Below are 17,816 nucleotides of genomic sequence, written 5' to 3'. Positions count from 1 at the left end.
TGTGCTTACTGGAGACTTGTGTGTGCGTTTGTGTGCGTGTGTGTATGTGTCAAATGATGTGTTAAAGCAACAATTGATGCCTCAATTTATGAATGATACCTGCTGTGTGTTTAGACACATTAGAGTCAACGTCACAGCTGTGTACGTGTGGGTAGTATTGTTAGATTATCCCGGTGAGGACATTTAGGGTCCTATTTAGAATATATAAGAATGCAAAAATGTGTGTGTGATGGTTAGGTTTAGGAATGAGATATAGGTTAGAGATGGGAAATATCATTAGCATCAGTATAACAAAGTCCCAAGAAAGATAGCACAAGCAAACCTGCGTGCATGTGTGTGTGTTTGTGTGAAACTCTACAGTAGGGTCTGGGAAGAGGAGAGTGTGCTGAGAGGTCACTGTCTGTCTGAAGTCAAAAGAGCCACTAGTGCAAATATAGTGAAGGTGAGTTCCATTGATAAGGGTAGAATGACTGACAGCTCCTGCGAGACCTTTACACGTGTTTGACGAATGTTGTGTGTGACATTCATGGGCGTTTTTCAGGACCGAAGAAGTTCAGTGAGTCAGTGTGAAGATGTCACGTTAGACGCTAATGGAAACCACCTACACGCCATAGATGATTTCCCATCATCTTCACCCATCTGTTGTTATGAAGGAGAATCTCTTCACATGTTTTGAATCTTTTAAGGATGATACATCTTGTGTTGAGTCAGTTATGATCAAGTGTGTTTTCTTGTCTGTACTGGAGCGATAGACACTCATGACATACAACAGAAACATGAAGGTTTGCCCCATGCACAGAAAAACATCAGTTCATTACCTGAAAGATAATCAAATCAGCTGAAAATAGTCCCATGATGTCTGACATAAATAACACACGGCATAATGAAGGGAGAGAAATACACTTCGCAGAAAAGGCAAATTGCAGGCAATTTTCTTGTGTTATTTTTCTATTTTTCGGCTGAAGCAGAATAAATGATTGAACAGAGACTGCTCATTTCACCGGCACTGTTGCTTTATTCGTCCGCTGCCTTTAACATGATATTTACAGAAATCTGGGCTTTAATGAGCACTCAATTCAAGTCATATCAAACAACTTATTTTAGATAAATGTGTTTGTAAATAGACCTGTAAACTGACTTTGTATTTGTGCTTTTGTGTGTCTAACAAGCATCTGTCTCTCTTCACAGAGTTGGTTTATTGTTGTTCATTTGCGCTCTGTGATCTCTCATTTTGTTATGTATAGTCCATCTACATTCGTCCAAAAATACAGTTTCCAGTCTTGGATTTGATTTGTTGTATTAGAATATTTGCTGTAGAACCTAAACTTGTCGTCTTTTAGACTACACATCATTAGAACGCAGCTTTATACTTTAAGGTATTAAAGTGAATATATTTAATGTACACTCTTGAAAATGCTGGGATGGCAAACAGGGACAAAACCCATTCCAAAAGGAGCCACTATTATTTATTTTTGAACAACTTTCACTCAACGCTGGGTTGAAGATATCCCAACATTTATAAGTGTGTAGGCCGTATGGTGATGGTCTTTAAAGCAACACTTTACAACTTTTGCTCACTGCTCCCCCATGTGGTTGGTAAGCGCAGTAGTCCGTCACCAGTGTGGTAAATAATGTCGCTCTGTAAGCTTTCTCGCGGGCAGCACAAATTAAAGCTTCTTTGGCGACAAACGTAAACTCGAAGACACCGTTGAACTGGGGCCCGTTTCAGAAAGCAGGGTAAGTGCAAACTCAGAGTAAGTCAAGCCCAGAAAACGGAATACTCAGGGTTTTTGGTTTCAGAACGCGAGGTATGTCAAACCCGCGACCGCGGAGTAAGTCAAGCCCATTTCAGAAATTGAGGTATTTTATACTCCGAGTGAGTAACCAGAGTAACTTACTCCGTGAACCTTTTCGAAGCGCGAGCGGTGTTGAAATCGCATACGTCATTTGTTTATTGATTTGTGTTCCTAATCGCGCTCAATTTAGTCACACAGACCTTAAAATGGCATGTCCGTTTATTCAGGAACCCGTAGATGAGGAAGCATCTCTTTTCCAAAACGCTATAAATCCATTTTAATAAACAATGATTGTTAAATGAAACAACAATATTGTCGATTATAAATTCAAATTTTTTTTTCAAAAAAAGTTGGTTTATTTATTTTTAAAAACAAACAAGAGAACATGAAACATATGACATCAGGGACTCAAATAAATGCAAATGCATGAAATAAATAACAGCCAAATAAAATAAATAGTAACAAACTAAATAGTAAAATAAAATAAATATTTTCAATTTCATGTTTCAATATTTTCCACCACATAGAATAAATCATTTAGAAATAATACATACAAATACCACTAACGATCCAATTCTGATTGGTCGAGAGGACATATCGCATTTAGGCTAAAAACAGGTTCGGGATATATAGCGTTTTGGAAAGAAACTGCATCTTACAGTACATTTTAAACAAGGAAATATACGCTTGTAACAGTACCTCCAATTCGATTGGCGAGAAATGAACAGAGCGCTTTTTGTCACGTCCCGTTGCCATGGTGAATCGTGCTATATTCACTCAATTGATGATGGCTTTTCATCGCCTTGCTGCACGTGTGTAACCTAGAGTGAATTTACTCAGAGTGGATTGAACTAACTCAAATCAGCTGGTCTGAAACTGAAAACTCAGAGTAGCGATTCTCTGAGTAAATCAACTCAGAGTTCAGATTTTAACTCGGTGTTGGTTGAACTTCCTTATTGAAACGTGCCCCTGGTGGAACCCTTTTGTTATTGTTATTGTTATTATTATTGTTGTAGTTGCAGGGAATGTTTTGAAGCAAAAGAAAATGGAGAAAGAAATTTAATGAATGATGTCTCTTCTGGTTGTGTGATGTGTAGTTGTTAAGGGACTTTCACCTCAATGCAATTCAAGTTTACTTATATGGCATTTTCACAATGTGCACTGTTCCAAAGCAGCTTTACAGGAGCAAATAAGAAAAACTGATAAACACAGAAATGTAAAACACATCACAGTGCATTGTGTTTAAAGAACAAGCATGATCATTCTAATAAATACATCTAATAAATAAATAATTAACTAAATGCAGTCTCCTGGTGAGCAAGCCAACACTGCCCTGCTCAATGTTTGATCATCTTCTGCTGTTTGATTGATTGAGCACCACATGATTATTCAACAGGTCTGTTTCTATGGCAGCACAGTCACTCAAGATTATGGGATTTTATCTCCTTCTGTTGCTTTGTTGTGGTGTGGTTTGTGCGTGCATGTGTTTGTGTGTTTATTTAAGCCTTTAACTCTGTTGTTGAGGAAACGCTGAAGATTCAACAACACAAACACCAGAAAAGAGCTTTAAAACACACACAAACAAATGTATGTACGCCAAAGTAAGATTTAATCAGCCAAATAATAGGACACAAACACAAATGTTTTTGTGGAACTTGCTATTTGAAATTCAGTAGAAGATATTTGATATGTAGCACAGACTGTCATTTGTAACATTAACATCATGACGCTGCAGTCATACATCAGTGTTCAATATCAGCACATCTGTCCTGTCAATGAATGACTTCTATCATCATAATATTAACAAGAAATGTAACTGGATCATCCTCTCATTCAGTCTGCTTCTCTGTGTGCTCTCTTCCTCATTTCTTTTAACCATATCTGACTGTTTTTCTGTCTCCTCCAATAGCTCACAACTTCCTTATCAAACACACACAGACACACACTGGTGTGTGTCTGTGGTGTCTGTGGTTTCTGTCTGTCTGTCTGTCTGTCTGTATGTCTGTCTGTGGTGTTTGTCTGTGGTGTCTGTCTGTGGGGTCTGTCTGTGGGGTCTGTCTGTCTCTCTCTCTGTCTGTATGTCTGTCTGTGGTGTTTGTCTCTCTGTCTGTCTGTCTGTCTGTCTGTCTGTCTGTGGTGTCTGTCTCTCTGTCTGTCTGTGGGGTCTGTCTGTCTCTCTCTCTGTCTGTATGTCTGTGGTGTCTGTCTGTGGTGTCTGTGTCTCTCTGTCTGTCTGTCTGTCTGTCTGTCTGTATGTGTCTGTCTGTCTGTGGTGTCTGTCTGTCTGAAGTGAATGTAGATTGAAGCAGTGACCGGCTGATTTAGATTCTGTTGGTGAATTTCTTTTCTAGCGCGCAGACACACTTTCAGGGTTCATTAGCATGAATCCCTGCAGAACATTTTAACCGCAGCTTCAATTTACATGTGCATTTAAGAAGCACTTTCAGATTCTAAACGCTTCAGGTAAATTAAAACTGAAACAGTAAATGTCTAAATTGATGTGCTTGATTTTCTGTTGAAGTAACTGTAGCTCATATAGACATGAACGCACACACACACACACACACACATGTATGTTTTATTATCTCAGTGGGGACAGTTCATAGGTGTAATGAGTTGTATAGTGTACAAATTGTTTATTTTATCCCCTGAACTTAAAGATCATAGAAAACACTGATTTTCAAAATTATCGTTCTGTACAATTTATAAGCTTTTGTGTCCACGGGGTACTCAATTTTGGTCCCGACAGTGACACGAGTCCCCATGATTTGGTATGCATTCAGGTTTAGGTCCTCACTAAAATAAAAACATACAAACACACACAAAGCACACACAGATAAAAGAGAAGCAGGTCTGTAAAAGTGCGACTGAACTTTGACCTCTGATGGATGCTGATGCTGTCAGTCTGTTGAGAGTTTATGCTTTTAATACTCTATTCTTCTGCCCGCTCGCTGTCTTCCGTTGCTATTTTAACGCGCTCTTGTTTGTCACGGCCTAATGGACCACGAGATCTGACAATATACACATTTACGACTGACCTGTGTCCCGCAATACAACACACATGCTTTAAATATCTGCGTGCAAAGGGTTTATACCTTCAACATCAGTGAGGTCATTTCCTCTGTTTTCTCAGTTTGTTTGTGCATTATGTCTGTGCTTCACCGGCGTTTATTTTTAACTAAATGCATCTTGATGGAATTCTCACCAGCGTGATGAATCACAGGCGTCTCACGATTCACAGTTAAAGAAACAACTTGCATGCTAAACCGCTGTTAGCATGCTAACAGTTCACTGCGTTTATGAAGCGGATCCTTCCCACTCTGAGCTGTTGTCGCATTACCGCACAATCTGTTTAGATAAACCAAGATTCACTTCTTCCTAAAGTCTGAAGCTAGAATTATCTTACAGCTCTTCAGCAATATAGTTCTGTTTAAAGAGACTGTTAAAGGTCTCTTCACCAACAGTGGTGGAAATATATCAATGTCTTCTGTAAAATTCTGAGGGTCACATAATCGTCGAACGCTAGCCTGTTGTTGCTAACTGTTCTTTGTGGCTTTAGTCTATATTCACCCCTTTCTTGGCCAGGCCCTCTGAAATGTCTTACTTCACCTTGTGTTATTCTTCATCTGTAAGTAACGTCAGAGAAAAGGGTCCGCTACATAATGACATGCTAATTCTTGCTTTTGCTTTCTGTAAGAGGTCTGTGTGCATAAAGGACAGAAAGACCTCTGTAAGTGAGTTACCATTAGAGTGTCTCAATGAATTTACATTTAGTCATTAAGCAGACGCTTTTATCCAATGCCACTTAAAAATTGGGTAAATAATGGAAGCAATTGGGTCAAACATTAAGACAACAAAAAGCATAAGAGCAATAAAAACATGTTTCACAAAGCTGTACTGTAGTGTACAGAGCCAAGTTTAGTTTATCAAGCTTTCTTTTTTTTCTTTTTTTTATATTGTAGAAAAGATATAGAAATCAGAAATGATCAGTCAGGTGCAGTCGGAAGAGATGTATTTTCAATCGATTCTTAAAGATGGCGACAGAATCTGCTGATCTTGTCGCAGCAGGCAGATCATTACACAAATATGGAACCAATCCAGAGAAGGTTTGTGAGAGCAATTTTTTACCTTTAGGCCAGGAACAGACTGTTGAATTTAAAGAGTAGACGAGTCAGATGGCAGTAAAACAGGTAATCTCTGCTTTAGTAGGAACAATCTACACAACACACACAGTCTAACTCAATGGATCTTTGATGGGAATTTATTGTGTTTGAACATCTAATCTTGCTGCTCCGAAGAAATTCTGCCACAAAGACAGAGAGAGACAGGGAGAGAGAGAGAGAGAGAGAGAGAGAGAGGAGACATAGAGAGAGGGAGAGAGAGAGAGAGAGGAGACATAGAGAGAGGGAGAGAGAGAGAGATCGAGAGAGAGAGACATGGAGAGAGGAGAGAGAAAGATAGGAGACGGAGAGAAAGAGAGAGAGAGAGAGGAAACAGAGATAGAGGGAGAGAGAGAGAGAGAGAGAGAGAGAGAGAGAGGTGACAGATAGAGGGGGAGAGAGAGAGAGAGAGAGAGAGAGAGAGAGAGAGAGAGGAGATAGAGATAGAGGGAGAGAGAGAGAGAGAGAGGGAGACAGAGATAGAAATAGAGAGAGAGGGAGCGGAGATAGAGAGAGAGAGAGGGAGCGGAGATAGAGAGAGAGAGAGGTGACAGATATAGAGGGGGAGAGAGAGAGAGAAAAAGATAGGAGACGGAGAGAAAGAGACAGAGAGAGAGAGGAAACAGAGATAGAGGGAGAGAGAGAGAGAGAGAGAGGTGACAGAGATAGAGGGGGAGAGAGAGAGAGAAAAAGATAGGAGACGGAGAGAAAGAGACAGAGAGAGAGAGGAAACAGAGATAGAGGGAGAGAGAGAGAGAGAGAGAGGTGACAGAGATAGAGGGGGAGAGAGAGAGAGAGAGAGAGAGAGAGGTGACAGAGATAGAGGGGGAGAGAGAGAGAGAGAGAGAGAGAGAGAGAGAGAGAGAGAGAGAGAGAGAGAGAGAGAGAGAGAGAGAGAGAGACAGAGAGAGAGAGAGAGAGAGAGAGAGATCTTGTGCTTTGGCAATGTAAATTTTCTTTTATCATGCCAATAAAGCTCCTTTGAATCTTGAATCTTGAATCTTGAGAGAGAGAGAGGAGACAGAGGGAGAGAGAGAGAGAGGGATAGAGGGATAGAGGGATAGAGGGGTAGAGAGAGAGAGAGAGAGAGAGAGAGAGAGAGAGAGAGAGGGAGAGGAGATAGAGATAGAGGGATAGAGAGAGAGAGAGAGAGAGAGAGAGAGGGAGAGGAGATAGAGATAGAGGGATAGAGAGAGAGAGAGAGAGAGTGAGAGAGAGAGAGAGGGAGAGGAGATAGAGATAGAGGGATAGAGAGAGAGAGAGAGAGAGAGAGAGAGAGAGAGAGGGAGAGGAGATAGAGATAGAGGGATAGAGAGAGAGAGAGAGAGAGAGAGAGACATGAATCAGAATGTCTGCATCTGTCAATCTGTAGATGTTCTGAGAGTCACGTTCATGAAGATCTTCTCTGTTACTGCTGTAAAGGATGTTAATAAGTGAATGAATGAGATGTACAGCTGATACGAGTGTCTGCTCTCTCGGTGTGGCAGAGTTATTATAGTGCTGTTAATACTTTAAAGTAGCTTTTGTTTAAGATGTTTTGTTTTTATGTTCATTTTAGTTGCAGCATTTTGTTATATGCTTTTGTCACATTATTATTATTTATTTGTTTATTTTATATGTTTCTATGTAAGGTTAATTTAGTTTTTGTTCATTATTATCATTATAGTGCTTTAAACTTATTTCAAGTTATTTTCAGTTGAAAAAATGTTTTGGCCAGTATTTGATTTAATTTCAATAAACAGAAAAACATTCAATTTTGTTCAACCAAACTAACCTCGGTGAGATGTGACTGAGATATGATGTTCATTTATACTGTGCTTCAGGGCAGTAGATGTATTTCAAAACTTTATTCTTGAAACGAGGTTTTGCATTTACCTTCTCTTGTGCCTTTTAATATTTTACTGTAGTCTTTTCACCTTTTAAATGTTGTATGTCAGTCTTTTATACAGATGACTGGAGCACTGCAGGCCATATCAGTGGATCACTCAAACACATCACTGCGCTGCCATTGGTGGTCCTATCATGACTCATTACCCTGTGATCTAATTGGTGGAGACCCCTGACAAAAGGTAAGTTGAAGTGCAAATGTGTGTGTTTGAATGAGTGAAAAAAGGGAATTATGGGATAGCTGTTAAAACACTAGATACACTAACAGTTGATCACTAATGGCATGTGGGAGTATCTAAAGGCACTTCAGTGATGGAGGACGAGAGCAACACAATAAATGATCTGAATGATTCTAATGAACATCTCACACACACACACAGGCTTCAGACTGATGTGTTTGGTCCACTCAAACCACACACACACACTGAGTGACACACACCTGTCAGGAACATGACACTGGAGTCTAATCACATCATCCATTCACACTCTTACTGATGTTCACTGAACTTACAGCTCGTCTATCACCGACCCTTTTATGTTTTGATGTGAGCAATGTTTAGTCCATACAGTTGTGATATCAGATCATGTATGTATTGCATGTTTGGAGTGTTTTGTATGAAGTGTGATCGGTGATGATTCATATGGTATCCATCTGTCTGTCCTCTTGTTATCTGAACATTCTTACAGTTGAACTGCACTTTTGTCTTCCGGTTCAGGTGCCCTGAGTTATGTCTGCTAACTCACCCACCAGCGCATCTGTTCTTGTGCCGGGGAAGCTCCTGATGGAGGCTGTTAGAGTTAGACACGCTCGCTGAGGAATCTATCAGCATCACAGATGGAGGAGGGCGAGAAAGCAGGAGAATGAATGTGTCTCCCAGACAGTTTTAGAACAGCCACGCGCGTGTGTGGTGCTTTACTGCCTTTATCACTGTTATCGTCATATGACGAGTTTCAGATGAATAATTTCTATTTTTACTCCGGCCAAAGAACGTCTTCTTTCCCACATAATGCTCTTCATCTTTCATTCAAGTCTCAACATCGTCTCTGATGATTTTACTGATATTTCTTACTGTTGAAACAGAGGGTTAGAGCATTTTTTAAAAGAAAATATACTCATGGTCGGCTGATGAGCGTGATAAAAGTATTTATTGAAAAACGTCTTATGTAAAGCTTCTTTTCATTTATTACCTTACATTGACATTTCTTCATTTGGCAGATGCTTTTATCCAAAGAGACTGACAAGTAGGAGAGCATATCATAGTTGTCTAAATCTATACAGAAATAAATGTTTAACAGCTCAGGAACTGAAGTCTAATGCTGAAGGGTTTAAGAGTCTCATTCTGGGATGTCGATCTACACTAGTAGTTGGTTCAGTTCAGTGTGATTAACTTTAGGATTTCTGGTTGCTGGTTTTTGGGTCAAAGCATCACTTAAACCCTCAGCTGATGATGAACAGCACAGAGAAGAACTCACTGGCACTTCAGCCCAACATCTGTTGCTATGGTAACTGCCGACTGCACACACATGTGTGGTCATTTTCTGGCTGTAAGCAGGCGGTTAGAAATGTCATTGCTAGTGTAGGTTTTATAAGTTGATATTGGAAAAAATCTTTTTCTTTACTCTCTCCTCCTTTCAGCAGGTTTGGTTTCAAGTGATGAGTAAAATGAGTTTGTGTAACACTTTTCATATTATTGTCTCCTGGAGTGCTTCATTGTTGTGTTCATTTCTCAACGACAACAAAAACACCTATGTGTGTGTACTTGTACATCTATCTTGATGAGGACCAGTTTTAGACCAGCAGAGTGAGGACTAAGAGAGTAAAGTGAGGACATTTTTGTCGGTCCTCACTTTCTGAGACCCCTTAAAAGGACTGTTTGAGGGTTAAGACCTGGTTTTAGGGTTTAGATTATTATCAGGTTTAGGTTATAGTCAGGTTTAGGTTATAATCAGGTTTAGTTTATAATCAGGTTTAGGTTATAATCAGGTTTAGGTTATAATCAGGTTTAGGTTATAATCAGGTTTAGGTTATAATCAGGTTTAGGTTATAATCAGGTTTAGTTTATAATCAGGTTTAGGGTATAATCAGGTTTATGATTAGGGTCAGGTACTCACTTCTGATGGTTAGGGTAAGGGGCTAGAGATTGCATTGCGTTAATGAATTTCCTCATAAAGATAGCTGTGCAAACATGTGTGTTCGCTTGTGTGTGTTTGTGTGCGTGCGTCTGAGTGTATGTGCGCCTGTGTGTGTGTGTGTGTGTGTGTGTGTGTGTGTGTGTGTGTGCGTGCGTGCGTGTGTGCGTGCGTGCGTGCGTGCGTGCGTGCGTGCGTGCGTGCGTGCGTGCGTGCGTGCGCGCGTCTACTATCTGGGCCAGAGGTCTGTAGAAGTCCTTGTTTTCATGGACAATACTGTGGATACCTGTGAAGTTCCTGTGTCCATGACAACGATAACAGATGTTAAGTGTGTGTGTTGTCATTATAAAAGCAGAGCAGGAAATGATGTGGACAGAAGGTTAAACAGGTGTAGTGTCGCCCTGAGAACAGAACATAAACACAGAAGAGCTTCAGCGGGACTGGCGGGTCGAGACGGGTCAGTCAGTGTTTTCAGTCCTAATACATTCAAGAGAATCTCCATTAGACATCCACTTAGTTCAAGCACTTTCACACAATTACTTTTTGTTTACTCTTCATGTAGAAACTTTGATGTAGTTTATCTTCACTTTAACTTGAATTCTTCTGCTCATTATAAAATATACACCACAATTCATTCATTAAGTTACATGTCTCCTGTCTGTCAGTGTGTCTTCCTGCGTTTGTTTGTGTGCGTCTGAGTATTGTCAGACTTTTGTTTAATATTCATCATAGTTCGGTTTGGTGTTGATGGTGCTTCTGATCGGTGAACGTGACACAGCTGTATTGATTTTGAATAAATTGTATTGCATTCTGGGTTTTTTGTGTTGTTGTTGTTTTACTTTCTTTCAGGTGAAAGTCTTCCCTCAGTATTTGTGCTACAGACTGAATGTTAAACATGCAGAATCTAGAATCTCTGACAAAGAAAATCCAATGTGAGTGTTTCTTTTTGGTGTGTGCATCTGTGTGTGATCATTGAAAATATTTTTATGTATTAATTTTTTTATCCCATTTCACAATATGCAAATACTGGTTCAAACGTGCTATAGTTTTAGTTTTTATATGATTATTATCTACATGATTGCTTAAATTCTATAGGCTTGTTTGACTTGATGCGGCTTTGCAAGATACGACAGGCGGATGACATCAACGTATGACGAGGGATTGGAAAGCTAGTTTTTGGACAACTGCTGTCACATACTCATTGGATTGGATGTGTGACTGTCATGAAGAGAGTTAGTGGTGATGCATCAGCAGTTTTTATCTCGCAGATCTTTAATTGTTTGTGCTGAATGAATTTGTTTATTGATGCTGCCAGAATCTCAGTCAGAAAGAAGCCTCCATCCCCCCGCCGGGATGAGGACCACCGCCGAGCGTCAACGTCACACGAACGGAAATAGGAGCTTGTTGTCCAAAAGAAGACTTTATTAATAGTTATGATCATAAATGCAGCGACGTGGGGATGACATCAACGCATGGGTTTTAATGACAGATACATGCTGTTGTTCTGCTCCTGTGGGCGGCATAACACAAATGAAGACACTAAAAAAGATGTTTCCTTCATCCACTGTCAGTCAGGCCATATCCGTTTGGGTCAAGACGAGTTCTGACCAGAAGAGAAAGTTCCCTAGCAGTCTGAATGCTCTGGCTTCAACAGCGCGTGGGCACCACAACAAACCTCACACGAGTCACGCCGGGGACAGAAGATCTGTGATTGCTTTCTTTAACATCAACACCACGACCTGTGATGTAGAGATACAAAGAGAGCTCATCATTTCTCTCCAACACAATGAAGTTATTACTTCGGTAATTTGAGCCGTGACTGTTGCATTGTGGGTAATTTCCTTGTGATTATTGACAGTCGTGTTTATATGGGCAGATATCAGACACCTCGAGACAAGCATAGGGAAGCCAGTGTCACTTTAAACCCAAATCTTGGACAGATATGTGTCTAGAGAGAGGTTAAAGGGACAGTTCACATAAAAAGGAAAATTCTGCACACGGAGTGATGACGTTTGTCTGCTTGGATCTCAGTCAGCTCAGCGACATCCGGCGAGCATAGCGTCCGTAGGAAACTTTCGTCCGTAGGCATTTTTCACTCCGTAGCTTTAAGGTTTTCATAGGATCACAGTCATCGACTTCAGTCTTATTATCCAAACACTGCGTCATACATCGCCAACCAAGAAGGAGAAGTGCTTCAGGCTATCCGTTTCAAGCTACAACTACAAATATGAAAAGAACCTTAAGTTAACTTTTGCACTTACTTAAGGCATGATGACTGACCCATATAGCAAAGGTTAGTCATAGTGTTGTCGGTTGGCTGAACGTTTTCTTACTGAACACGGCGTTATCACTTGATGAAAAAATGACCTCAGCGTAATGAGAGCAGAAGGGGCTTACCTGTCTGAGATTTTAGCAGAGGTTGACGTCACGCAATTTGTTTACAGTGGTCTAACAATCATTTGAAACCAGGCTGACTTTATTTTAAGACGGTGGACAGCTGCTGAGCGCCAGGATGCCGGAACAGGCGGGAAGGCAAAGGAAAAATCATTTGATCACATTCCTAAGCATCCGGATTCCCCTATAGACTTAGATTAAATGGTTAACTGAAATTGAACGTGCTAACCAACACGTGTCACCACTAATGTGATCTCTTCTCTTTTCTCCCGTTAACCCTAACCCTAAAAACAAGGACCGCTAGGGTCGATAACGTTAGCTAACAACACAGTTGACTTACCCTTCCAATGATGACCAAGCATGTTAAAGCCGACAGACTTCAGAGGTGATCATCCATCATGACAAAATTCACCTCAGTTTTTACCACTCCAGGCTTTTAAAGAGTCTCCGGAGTAGATATTAGGATCCTGCAGGTGAGGAAATCTATTTGGTTCTTTATTTTAAAGCGTTAAAAGCCCCATGAGGGCATTACAGAGATCTGTTATGTTTATGAAGTTTTGCTATGCACAGCTCTGTGTCTTCTGAAGTTAAGTGCTCAGTGAACTCTTTTGTCTTGAAGCTCATGCTGGCACCGTTCATTTCATATTTGTTCCCGGCTGTCACTGTCTGCAGGTATGGAGGTGTAAACAGAAGAGGTCACGTGAATGCAGGAGCTCTACGCCCATTTAACCTAACCTGTGAAGGTCCCTGTAAAGCACATACTGTATGTCAATGTGCGTGTGCATCAGAGTATACTGCTGTGTTTAATCATGGGTCGACTCGTGTGTGCGTGTGTGTTTATGTGTGTGTTTCCAAATCAAATGATTGGGCACTTCCTCGGGTGTATTTATCTGTCGCCCTGTTTCTCTGTTCTCAAAGAAACGCCTGCTGTCCGTCTGAACAGTTTTACACCCTCAAGTGTTTCTGTTACCTTCTAAGAAAGCATTTGGTTTCACAGTTAAAGTAAAAATATCAAACCTGTGAAGAAACGTTATTGTTGTGCAGCTAAAAACAAAAGCGTGTGTGAATCTGTGAATGACGTACACAGAAAGAACACACTATGTTTCTGTTTATTTATTGTTTATCTGACTGTCCTTTAATAAGATGAATGCTTTATCATGGGGCTTTATTTATTTCACCTCGTGTTGTGGAGGTTGTGAAGGTGTTGTCAATGGTTTTGAGATGCTCTGAATGGATGATCTGAAATGAGGTTCATGTCACAGCTTTGATGGAGTCATGCATCTGGGCACTGAGGTGGAGATGAAATTGAAGAGCATTCATTCATTTGGTTTTTGTGTTGCTGGTTTTGTGTAGTAGTGCATTGTGGGATTTATGCAGAAGTGCAGATGTTGACATCAGTCACTCGCTGCTCAGCATTAACATGAGAGAATCATTTCCTCACGGCTCTCAGGTGGCAGAAGCTGAAGTGGAGCACCGCTGCGGCCCACTGAGTGTGTGTGAGTGTGTGAGTGTGTTCTAGCGGAAATAGAAGGAAATTTTTAGTAAGACTTGTCCTTTTGGGTCTAATGCAGGTTATATTTCTGTCATCTGACTCACTGCATCTCACAATGTGTTATAGCTCTGATAATAGAATCCTCTGCTGATCATGACGTGTCGTGTGTGTCCGCGTGCGTATACCTATTTTACTTTATTTTGGAGACAAATTTGTACTTTTCCTCTTTTATAAAAATTATATAAATATTTAGAAAAAAATCATGTTTTAATTAAATGTAAAAATGCTGTGCAAAAAGTTCTAGTGTTAAGTGTGCATGCGTGCATGGGTGTTTGTGTTTTTGTGTCTGTTTTTGTGTTTGTTTGTGTATGTGTGCGTCTGTGTTTGTGTGCATGTTTGTGGTTGTATTTTTGTGTGTGTGTGTCAGTATGTGTATGTGTGGGGGCGTGTGTGGGCGCGTGCGTGTGTGTGTGTGTTTTTGTACTGAATTCTAATCACACAGAAAGACTTTCTTGATCCCGTCTGTGAGTGTGAAGTTGAGTTGGCCATGTTGCTGTTTACTGACTTGTACATTTTGCTATAAACAAATAAATATAAATCTTGAAAAAATCTGCATAGGATTCTTACCTTATTCAGTGTTTTATAAAGTCTTGATCATTAAGTCTAGTTCGTTCATTTTTCTCTACACACAGTTAATAAATCTCCATAGGCGTAACATTTTTTATACTGTACGAACTGTATATTTAAATATATATAAACTGATGATAAATAAGCTTTTTTACCCATCGGGACCTCAATTTTGGTCCCCACAGTGACACGAGTCCCCATGTGTTGGTGTATATTTACGCTCACACACACGCGCAAGTCTCATTCAGCAGTGTTTTGATTTGACTTTATTATCATTGTCTGTCTGGACAACACGCATAAAAACAAGTCCTGTTTTTGGCCCGCTGAAAATGAAAATGTTCAATATGGAATTATCCATTTTAGATGTATTTATTATGTGTTCAGTGTAGTGCTGTTCTAAGATAAACATACACACACACACACACACACACACACAGTCCTTCCAGCAGCTCTTGTGGTAAACAGTCTGATTATAGTGTTGCACTGCTATTAAAAACACATTTTGTTGTGATGTTTGTTCAGAGAAATCATCTTTTCACACACTCTCTATTTGTCCATCTAAAGTTATGGACACTGATGTTGTGACATTAATTCCCATTTTTTATAAAAAAATTATATCATGAGTCCTTGTGTCAGAGGTGCAGGAACAGTAAGTCAAGTCTGTCAGTGGATTTTTACAGTTGTTTTTTCTCCGTAGTAAAGTAGTTTAATTAGTAGTGTATTTACTGATGTATTTTACCTTTTTCCTGCATGAAGTAAATAGGCCTTATAATAATGATGATGATGATGATGATGATGTTGATGATGATGTTAGCGCTGTAAGAGTGATTGTGATGACAGTGTTCTGTTTCTCAGTTTTTCTGTCACATTCTGTGTTTTTCTTCCATAGACTGCAGCGCGCACACACACACACACACACACACACACACACAGCTCAGTGAGAGGAGGCAGCACTGACTCATTCTTCCTCACAACCATATTTGGTCTTACAGGAAGTGCAGCTAACGCACACAGACCCTCTCTCTTTCTCTCTCTGTCTCTCTGTTTTTCTTTTGTGTTTCTTCAAGGTGTATCCTTGAATCTTGATGAACCCTATGTGCATGTGTGCGCGCGTGTGCGTCCGTGTGTGTATGTGTGTAAGTGTGTGCATGTGCATGTGTGTGTGTGTGTGTGTGTTTAGTGAAGACAAGTCATTTCTTTCAATGTTCCTGTTTTTTTTATTAGATGACTTCATTAAGTTGAAATGAGTCTAATGTTTAATTATAAGCTGAACGAATCTCACATTCAGTTCTGTTTACTCACCGGATCACATCTGGGACACTTACACACACTGAAAGGGGTGTGCAGTTGCGTGCGTGCGTGCGTGCGTGTGCGTGTGCGTGCGCGCGTTTGGTATTTCGTGTTTTTAAAGTAATTTCAGTCTCTGTTTCACTGACTTTAATCACATGATCAAAATATTTTTTTATAATAATTCTGCATTTGTGTTCAAGAGATGACATGAAAATATTATGTTTTATATTATTTAAAGAATATTCTCTACTTAAGTCTTATGGGTTCATGTTGTGCTCACAGTCCATTCCATGATAAATTAAAATCTCGACAACAAAAAGAAATTCTCTAAAACGAAAATATAAATCAGTTATGTATAGTAATAACAAGATTGAAAATCTGTACTCTTCCCAAAAAGGATTTTTGCTCAAGGATTTCACATTCTCTTAGTTCTCATCTTTATATACATGTCGTGTATGTATATATATATATGTATTTCTGTTTTATATATACTGTAGTGCCTCTTTCATTCCATTTTGGAGCTTATTTTCCCTTTTCAATGTGTTATTTTTAATAAAGTGTGTTGAAGTGTCTTTGTGAGCCGTGACTCTGAAATGTCTTTATTTAGACCAAAGATATAACAAAAACACTCATGCCAAATGAGATCTGGATTTTGGGGATATTTCCCACCTGTAAACATCTGCAGGTCACTGTGACTATGAATGACGCACAGCTGAAGGAGAGAGTGAGTGAGAGAGAGAGAGAGAGAGAGACAGAGAGAGGGATGAGGGAGATACACTACAATGTTTATAACAGGCCCAGAATACACGTGATGAATACAAACGCAGTAGATAGGACTCTTTTCACTGCATCCACTGGAATGACAGATAAAGCAATTTACGGAATTTCTATTTAAATATAAAGTTGATCAAACTTTCTCAGTTCAAATGAGTGTTTCAAAACTATACTGCAAACATTGATATTTCAGTAAACAATCATGTGAGGAGAAAAAACATTGAGTCTTGTTCATCAGTGCGTTTGGATGCTCACCATCGCTCTGTTCTTGGCTTGTAGGGCTCTTGTTTGGAGAGCTGCGGGTGGGCCGGGCCGAGCGGGCCAGGACTACCCCACCACTCATCCAGGAGTTCCCTGCAGTGAGTGGGCTGTCCTCTCTCTCTCTCACCCACACACACACACACAAACACTGAGTCATCCTCACTAGATCAGATCCCACACATGATAAAGTTTGTTCAATATTGAAATGTTTTTTTTATGATCTCAAGGAAATCAAATTAACCTGGTGATCTCTGTAAACCAAACTTCCCCACAAAGTGATAGTAATGTGTGTGTGTGCTTGTCTTTGGCACCACATCGATGGCCGCTCACTGCTCTGGGTTTGTGTTCACGGTGTGTGTTACTCACTGCTGTGTGTGTGTGTGTGTGTGTGTTTGTGTGTGTGTGCGCACTTGGATTGGTTATATGCAGAGCACAAGTATGGAACACACACATAGTCCCTAACACCATCACATCATCATCTGTATTATACCATCAATACTTCATTTAATTGATTTATTTATGTGTTATTCGAAAAAAACTGAATATAAATCAGTACACATGCAACACTACGAATGTTAGATTTAAAATTGTATCTACATGGTATGTTATTATTTCTTACATAACCGTGGTGAGTGGGGGGAAGGGTGCATAAAAGAAAATGTTTCAATGCATTTAAGCTTAATGGACTTTAAACTAAGCTTTTGTTTCCCCTAAACTAAATAATAATTGTGAAATGTGCTAAGTAGATTTGGGTCACCTTTCACAGATATCAGAGATTTAGCCCTGTTTATCGCCCTCTAGTGGACGCAGTGAGCTATAACATCCAACCACCCAACAGGCACACATAACCCATACTGAATAACCCGAAGTGTACGATGAGTTCACTTTATCTGGGGTCACATTGAAGGGGGAAAGCTCATGGTGGGAGTCATTGTGACAGACAGGTATGTATTAGCCTGTGACGCACGCGCTCGAGGGGTATTTTCCTCAGGTTAAATATTCGTC

This window comes from Triplophysa dalaica, chromosome 25, assembly GCF_015846415.1.
Source record: "Triplophysa dalaica isolate WHDGS20190420 chromosome 25, ASM1584641v1, whole genome shotgun sequence".
In the NCBI taxonomy this organism is placed as follows: domain Eukaryota; kingdom Metazoa; phylum Chordata; class Actinopteri; order Cypriniformes; family Nemacheilidae; genus Triplophysa; species Triplophysa dalaica.
The sequence above is the reverse complement of the archived record's forward strand: the minus strand, read 5'-3'. Positions refer to the sequence as shown.